We start from the raw sequence: 8751 nt of genomic DNA on the forward strand, positions 1-8751 counted from the left end.
TGGGGTGACTCAAGCTTAATCATTAGGCTCTCTCTGCTGACGTCTGTTTCCAGAGCTACTCTGCCTGCCAAAAGTTTGGGGACCCCTTGATTTCTGAGAGCGAGCCCTTTATAGAGCTGTATATTTAGCTTCAGCACTCAGCTATGTTTAAGTTTCAATACATACCATTCACTCCACAGTCCATATATGGAAACAAAAACAGGCCGGTTTGAATGTTCGTCATTGAAATGTCACCAGTGCATTTACATTTCCGCCTCCACCCATTTCACGCTGAGGTTATAAGGAGTGTTGTGGGCCGCGCTGCTTTTTGCATGAGACACAGCACAGGGCAGCCATTTGGAACAGTGCTCATTTACATGGATCAGTCTTAAAGGCACAGTAACAAAAACAAATTATAAGGAATAATTTTTTGGGGGGAAAAACTAATTGCTGCTGTTTTCGTGCTGTAAAAATGAATCACAACTAACGTTTTAGTTGTGTACAGCCACACAAATGTCAAATGGCAAAAGCTTCGACTGGCAGTGTAGGTGGTGGCTTTTTTTTCAGTTAAGAAAGTGCAGAAATAAGCAGGTTTTGACTGTTTGGACACTGTGTTATAGATTAATATCCAAATTGGCTTTACACCTCTTTGTGAAAATGTTGTTTTTGTTTTGGTTCACTGCACCATATTTTGAGTTCATTCTTTATCTACATCTCAAGGTCTTTTAATGGCTGGCATTTTTGGAGCCTTGTCCTCCCTGGTTCAGGCTAATTTTGCATGCCAATGACACACGCTCCTGCTCCTGTCACATTACACCGGTTTAGCCGCTCTGTGGATGACCTGTAGTAACCTACATCTCTGTGGAGGTTAAACCAGTAACACGCTCTCTGGGCGATGTGGGCAGTTTTTCCTTCCCAACCACCCAGAGCAGGTTCTTGTGTTGGTTTTAATTTCTAGCTGCACACGGTTGCAAAGCACACCCGTTTGCCAGAGGCGATTTAGTCACAAATGGCTTCTTTGTTTGATGCAAAATAGCTTTTGTTTAATTTTCTCGTGTCCTGAGTAAGATGTTTTTCCTTCTTCTCGGATATTCAGGGTCTGATTGTCCTAATTATGGTGTCTCTGACTTTGCGAGAGTGGTGATTAAGTCCCCTTTGTGTGGATGAACAGTGTCGAGCGCGTAAGAGCAGTCAGAGTGTACTCCAGTTCGTTGACTGATAGTAACCCCAGCTGCATAGCTCAGGGCAAGCGCTGTTTAACAAACTCTAAAACCGCATTGTTTCGAGCGCAGCCTGTGAGGTGTGCGTACGCCCTTGCTGATTGGCTGATGGGTCGCGGTCTCTAGGCAAAAGCTTTTGGTTTTGTTTGAGAGAAACTGTGTTCTGCGGCGTGGGCCTGACATTTGACGAGTCTGGCACAATGGCTCCAGCTGTAACTGAGCCCATAAAGAACGAAGGCAGACAGAGCATAGATGGAAAAGGCTGAACTTTACATAAAGGACCCATATTCTACGTTTTTCTTGTGTTTTATAATTTTCCTTGAGGTCCACTTACAGCTGTTTTTGGTACATTTATATTTTCCAATCACTCTTTATCCCTTAGAGTTAAATGGGCTGTGTTTGTTGCTGTGCCTTTAAGATTTATCTGTGTAAATTATCTGTTCTGATTGCCTGTCCTGACAAGGTACAAAGTTTGTGTTTGCTGCTACTGCCTGAATATGCTTTAATCAAGCTCTGTGTGCATTTATTACTATGCATGCTTCAACATTTTAAGCCACCTAAGACTTCATTAAAGTGATCTCTGTAAGAGGAGGTACAGAACGATGCTCTCGCTGGATGAACCGGCGTGAAGTGAACACAAGGAAGATGAAGTCACTTCCGTTATACTTCAGACTACACAATGTTTGATCCTGTCACAGGAATAAATTAAGACAATAAACCTGGACCGTTCAAGCAGCAAGAAGTGGGTCAGTGCCTGATGTTTGGGAGCAGATGGAGATTTAAAGTGGGTGGGAACTTCGTTCCATGTTTTTTCGGCATTAAAAACAGACAACAAGGAAAGTTTTTCTGATGCAGGCTGAAAATAATTAGAATTAACTCAGCTCAGTGAGCATGAAGCCTTTTGTGTGATCACACATCCACTCCAAACACACATCACCTGACGTACTTCCACTTCCCCAACAGCTGGGGGTCTGTTTGATATGCAAATGAAAGGGAAAGGGGGACAAAAACTGCAGAAAGCCGACAATACCTTGCACACTGTTCAGCTTTTTCAGGAGATCAAAACGTAGAAAACTTCATTATAATGAGAAGCACATTTAGAGGAAAATCAGGACAGACTTGCTGTTTGATATTAAAGACCTATATCTTGGAAAACTTCGTATTCATAAATCTGCCAGTTCAGAAATTAGTTCTGGCTGCATTTGGTACATAAAACCACACATGTTGTCTTAGGTTGGACCTCAAGAGGACAAAGTCAATAAAAGAAAAATTTAGGATATGGGCCATTTTAAAATTTGGGGATTTATGGATTTTAATATGCCACATTCAGAGCCTGACAGTGGTTTGTAGTCGTTGTGATCTGGTATGTTTTGGTACTTACTTTCATGGTGTGAATAAGCCATGTTCACGCTTCCAGTCTAGCTTCTGTCCTATTTCGAAGTCACTAGTACTAATAGTTCATTGTTAAATTGGAATTTTGACTGGTCAGTTTTAAAAGAAGGGTTTCAACTATTTCCCATATTTTGTGAATTAATTTTATTTGTGGTATTGGTTTATATGTTGCTAGCATTTTAATTTTGAAAGTCTGTTTGTGCAGTAATTTTGATTGGGCCTGTGAAAAAAGTAGGGGAGGCCCCACCGGGTGCAATCATACTGCAATTGGGTCAGTTTGCATTTCCTCTTCCTCTTGCCCTCCTGCCGGGTCTGTGCCCACTGTGCTCCATCGGGCTGTTTGAGTTTTGCTCAGTGGGTCTGGCCCGGGCTCAGCTGTAATATTTGATTTTCACAGGTAGGAAAATAATCCTCCAAATATTTTGTTATCTAATCTTTTGAGTATATTTATTGGCAACACTCATGAAGAGCAGGTTTTGCGTGAATAATGATGGTTTTCTTTTCCAAACTATTCTTGAAAGCTGATATTGAAGCTCTTTCTTTCTGGTCCAAAGGTGATTTAAACACCTGAAAGGTTTTGATTGCTGATATTACCACCACATGTGTTGCAAATCAATGAAGAAAACAGCCTCGTTTATTTAAAACCTCTTAATGGACAGTGTTTCTCTGTAAGGTCATGGTGCTGAAGACACGCACATTCACAATAAGTAATCACACAGATAAATAAGGCCCACTCAGGTCTGAGTGCCTCTTTCTAAACGACTGGGCAGCACCTGTCATTGTCCAGCCAGTCCTGACTGCTGGCCTGCTCTTACTGAGTCAGCAGCTTGCCGTCCAAGTGTGCTTTTATGGCTTGAGAGTGAAGCATTTGTGGGGCACACGGGCTTATTGTCTGCTGCTGTATCAGAGCATATGTTGCATGTGTTGGCCAGAGCAGCTGGACTTTCACTGAATCTGAACTGCCCATGCTGGCTGTGCTGCTGCATGTTCTCCTTATAAGGACACATGATGTTTAAGGGGGCTGGGGTCAGCGTACTTAACCATAGTAACTGTGTAGGAGGAAAAAAATCCACTGAACGCTGTCGGTGGAAACCAGTTACTTCATTGTGAGCTGTTGGACTGATTCTTATTCTTCTTACCACTTATTTGTTGCTCTTGTCTCTGTTAAAACACAGTGTAATGTAATTGTTTTGGCTGTATAAAGAACAATTAAACACATCGTAAATTTAACACTGCAGTTTGAGTTGACTGTAACAACAACCCAATAATGTAGTGTAGAAGATTTATAATTGTTTTGTTATTTGTAATAAATCTCACTAACGTTGGTTTTGTGATTTGTATGGACCTGGACCTTCTATACTACAGAAATACACTGATTTATGCAAGTTTCAATTTGTAGTAAACTGTAAAAGTGAAATTTCTAAGATCAGCTGAGCTGTAAGTGATTTCCTAATAACCTGAGAAAGATGTATAGCTTTGAAAATGAACTTATTCATAGGCAGAATGTGTAATATTCAAAAAGTGGTGACCAAATCTCACTGTCTTACCATTTATCATTATTTTTTAGTTGTGAAGTGTGTGTGTGTGTGTGTGTGTGTGTGTGTGTGTGTGTGTGTGTGTGTGTGTGTGTGTGTGTGTGTGTGTGTGTGTGTAATATAGAGCTATAGACAACATATCTACAATGGTAACTTTACAGGAGAATCCAAAAACATACTTTTCTTACAATGAATGAATGTAAAGGGATTTTATTCCAAGTAATTTTGGACCACTCCTATTGGTCCATTCATCATGAAATCTTCACACAATGTAAAGGACCACTGGTGTTTGTAATAAATTATAAATATTAATATTAAGTATATATAATCTAATTCACACTGACCTCTTAAAAGGATAGTATATTTGGAAAAAAAAGTTGCATTTTAACAATTAAAAGTGGGGAAAAAAAATATATATTTGACCTATAGTAACCCTGGAATACACTCAGTGTGTTCTGTTTAAGGTATGATTACATAAAGTGATGAAGTATGATTACAAGTAGTCTGCCTCGGAGCGTGTGTTTGTGTGTTTGTGTGTGTGTGTTTGTGTGTGTGTGTGTGTGTGTGTGTGTGTGTGTGTGTGTGTGTGTGTGTGTGTGTGTGTGAGAGAGAGAGAGAGATGACTATGATAAAGCAGGACTGAACCGGCAGCTCTTGTTTCGCGTCTCAGCACTGCGATGACTATATGTGTTCTGCCTGTAACCGATAGTAACCTCTCCCCCCTCCTCCCTCTACAGCGCTCTTTGTTTGGCCTGCAGGTAGCTCATCACATGAGCTGTGTTCTCTGAAGTGGGGAGGTAGCTCTCCGGCTCGGCTCGGAACGCCTTTGTCTCGCAGCGCTCTGTTTATTTTTCTACGCCTGCATGAGTAGTATGCGTCCTCAACGTCTTGTGTTTTTTGTTTTGAACTTGTTCTTTCTCTCTCTTTCTCGTCCATTATTTCGGCACGTTCCCCTTTCGTCCAAAGTCAATATTTATCCGGCCGCAGCTTTTGTCGGTGCGAGCTGATAGGCTTCGGTTTGTTTTTTTTTTGTAGAAAGCATCGCCTCTGAGGGGTCTGAAGGGGGCTAAAGAGCGAGAGACCTCACAGTTGGCCTTCATCTTCCCATCATCGAAATGGTTCCACTGACTGTAAACAGCAGCTTTGCTTGATCACGGGACACTTTAAAGAAAATGGCCTTTTAGGGCCATAAAGAGTGGAAATCTAATAGAGCTAAACAAGTGAAGTCCCAGCATGTGTTGTAATTTAAGTGATGGTAAAGCGAATAACTAAAGTCTACAGTTTTCCTCCTTGCTCCTAATGTTAGTAGTCAGCTAAGATGTTTGCTTATTGAGCTGGAGCAGTAAGGCCTATCCCATTAGCATCATGCTAGCTGCATGCCTAAATTATCAGCGTACTTGACATACTGTTATCGAGACAAATTCAATGACTTTTTACTAATCTATACTTTGTGGGAAGGTAGAGAAGGAGGAAGCGGATCACAAAAAACTGCTGGGTGAGTTTTTCCTGACTAACCAGCACAAACACACTCTGACTCACTGCCTCATCTTGCCAGTCTTCAAACATGAGGTGGAGGGGCAAAGGAGAGAGGAATAAAGTGAGCATCTTCCATCAACATTTTGGGAACACTTGTTTGGAAATTTTGTCATGTTTGTTTTTTGCAAGGTATTTCCAAGGTACAGTCACGAATGCTGTCATTTAATATTTACACGTGATATCTCCCTGTAAATAAACCTGATTTGGCTGTAACTGGCCCCTATCATGGAAAACAGAAGTTTTAAGCCTTTTTTGAATGAAGAGTTTGATGTAGTATGTAAACTATTGTTAGTTTCAAATTGTACCAGTCCATATAGTCCATGCATGGAAACTAAACAGCAAACGCATCTCATTTTAATGTTGTTTTTATGATGTCTTGAAAACCATATGTTCTTTTTCCCGTAGCAGTTTAACTCCACCCATTCACATTGAAGTTATAAGGAGTATTTCAGCCTAGACTGCTTTTTGAATGGGGCACAATACAGAGCAGCCAAATAGAATAGGATTAAACAGGCTGATTTATGTACATTTTCTCTAAGGGATAAAGAGACGGTTGGAAAATGGTCATGTGGAAATGAATAATTGTTTAGGTACATAAACCCACATATTGCTGTTCCTTCGTATCTCCATTTTTCACGTTTTTCAGTTTTTGACATAATTTGAAAATACCTATTACCCTTTACATCGTGTGTAAATTTCATAATGAATAGACTAAAATAAATGACCTAAAATGACTTGGGGGGGAAAAAAGTCTGGTTCCATTGGCTTACATTAGAAGTAAAGTAGGTTTTTTCCTTCTCCTGTAAAGTTATCATTTCAGAGATACAAAGTTTTGTTCTGACAACGGTATGTGGACCTCAGGGAGGGAAAATACAAATTGAGAAAAACATAAGATACCAGCCCTTTTTAATGAGTTAATTACTGTGAACTAACAGTATAAACATGCGGATTTGTAGCCAAACTTTTGACAGGCAGTGTATGTGTCTGTTGGCTTTGTTTCTTCATCCTTCTCTCTGTAATTTATCACTCGCCCTGAATTCCTCCATTCAGATCAGCTGGCAGCTGTTGCCGTTGGCTGAGTAAATAAATCAGTTATCCTGCTGGATAAGAGCAGAAAAATGTGAATGTGCTGTTGATATCACCACCAAAAGGAATTAAAATTGGCCTCTCTGCTGTTGAGCAGGAAATGGTCAAGATTTCAGAGTATGTTCTCATGAAGAAAGCAGGCCCGCCCTGCCAGCTCTGTGGACAAACCCACAACCCACAGTGCTTTAATTTGACCGTATTAATTCCCCTCAGCCTGCAACAGATCTTAGAACAAATGCAGAAGATACTTCTGAGAAACGCTAAGAGCAGACCAAGAATTACAGGAACACTCGTGTCACAGCATTGTTCGGGTTTATGCCATATGTATTGGGTATGATTTCAGAAATTAGGTTTGATTTTGTTCTTTAGGAAATGTTTCAATGCTCATAATCTTACATTTTCATCTGGGTTTGATTGTGTTGATGCCGTTCAGAAAAAGGGATGCAAAGATCATGAATTATATAATTCTGGTTTCTGAATTCTTTATAGAAAAAATGGCCAAAATCACAATATAAATAGCATTATTTACTCTTTTAACGGACCAAACTGGCATTTTAATCCTTAAATGGAAAATCAGTTGCCTGTTTGTATATCGTGAATCAAGTAAAGTGCTCCACTGAAAGTAAAAGGTGACCTGGCTGTTTCGAATGAGTGATGCGTAATTCTGCTAAAACGTTTAGGTACCGGTGTAGCGATGGCTGGGCAGCATGGCAATACTTATCGTTATCATGAACAATGACATCATACGGCTTTTCTGAGCATATTGTGGTTATCATCAGTATTCACACACTTCCCAACTGCATGTTTGATTACAAAGAGATCACGATTAGTCCTGTTTAATTGGATTTAGTGCAGCACAGTGAGACGTTGAATACAAATCACTATGTTCAAGTTCTTAATAGTATTTTTAAACGTGGCACCACTGTGTTCCAACTTACCAGATGTCAGCAAACAATAATTATAGTGACACATCGTGTATCATGTGAAGCTCTCAAAGTATGGTGATATCATGCCCACGTGTAGGTGTAGCAGCAGCATTCAAATACAGCACGAATGCACTTATCTGACGTTATTTACCCCATAAAACTGCAACACAGATCATCCATAATCAAAATAACAACATGACCGATTCTCATTTTGGCGGATTCAGAATGTGCAGCAGTTTAGAATTATTTTTACAGAGATGTGACTGCAGGAACTATTTATACTGTATTAAAATAGACAATAAAAAGAATACATTATTTTGTAAAAGTATTTTGTGATTTTTTTATTTTTTTTTTTTTCCCATTTGAAAATACCTACTGTATTGAATTATGAACTATTATAATCAGTTGTATATGCTGTTATATAATATGCAAGTTTCCCTATCAGCCTGTGTCTGATCTCGAAACAAACGCTTGAAGATAACTCCAAGAAGCTGAATGCGCAGTAAATGCGTGAAGACCACCCATTAGCAGTGCAGTTACAGCAATCCATTTGCAATGGTGTTGTAAGGGCTTATGCTGTGTGTAGGACTGTAAAAGCTCTTAATATAGGCAGATAGTGTTGAGGGAGGCCAAGCGCAGCCTTATCACTGTGGAGCACTCTGCTGGGGCGGCGTGTTACAGCGGCAGGTTCTCCTTCAGCTTCACTCCACGGCTGATAACACCCTCCGCTCTGTGAGAGGCAGCGGGAGGAAAGTCAAACACTTACTAACCAAACATGCACGCGCTGCTCCGTGTGTAGATATGAAAAGTGAAATCAACCGTCTGAGGAACCGTAAACACACATTTCTGCTTTCGGCTCAGCTGTAGTAAAGTGGTGGTTGTATGGGTTTGTGTTGTGCTGGTTGTGTTTGTTTCTCTTCCTGCTGTGTGTCTCTTTCACGTCCTAGTCTGAAACACTGAATTAAAATCATGATATATATTTATTTATTTCACTGCTGGTTCTTTTTTGTTTTTTTTGTTTTTTTTTCTTCGTCTGTTCCAACTTATCGAACCTCAAAAATCATCATACAGATTGTG

Source organism: Colossoma macropomum, unplaced genomic scaffold (assembly GCF_904425465.1).
Source record: "Colossoma macropomum unplaced genomic scaffold, Colossoma_macropomum, whole genome shotgun sequence".
NCBI classification, from domain to species: domain Eukaryota; kingdom Metazoa; phylum Chordata; class Actinopteri; order Characiformes; family Serrasalmidae; genus Colossoma; species Colossoma macropomum.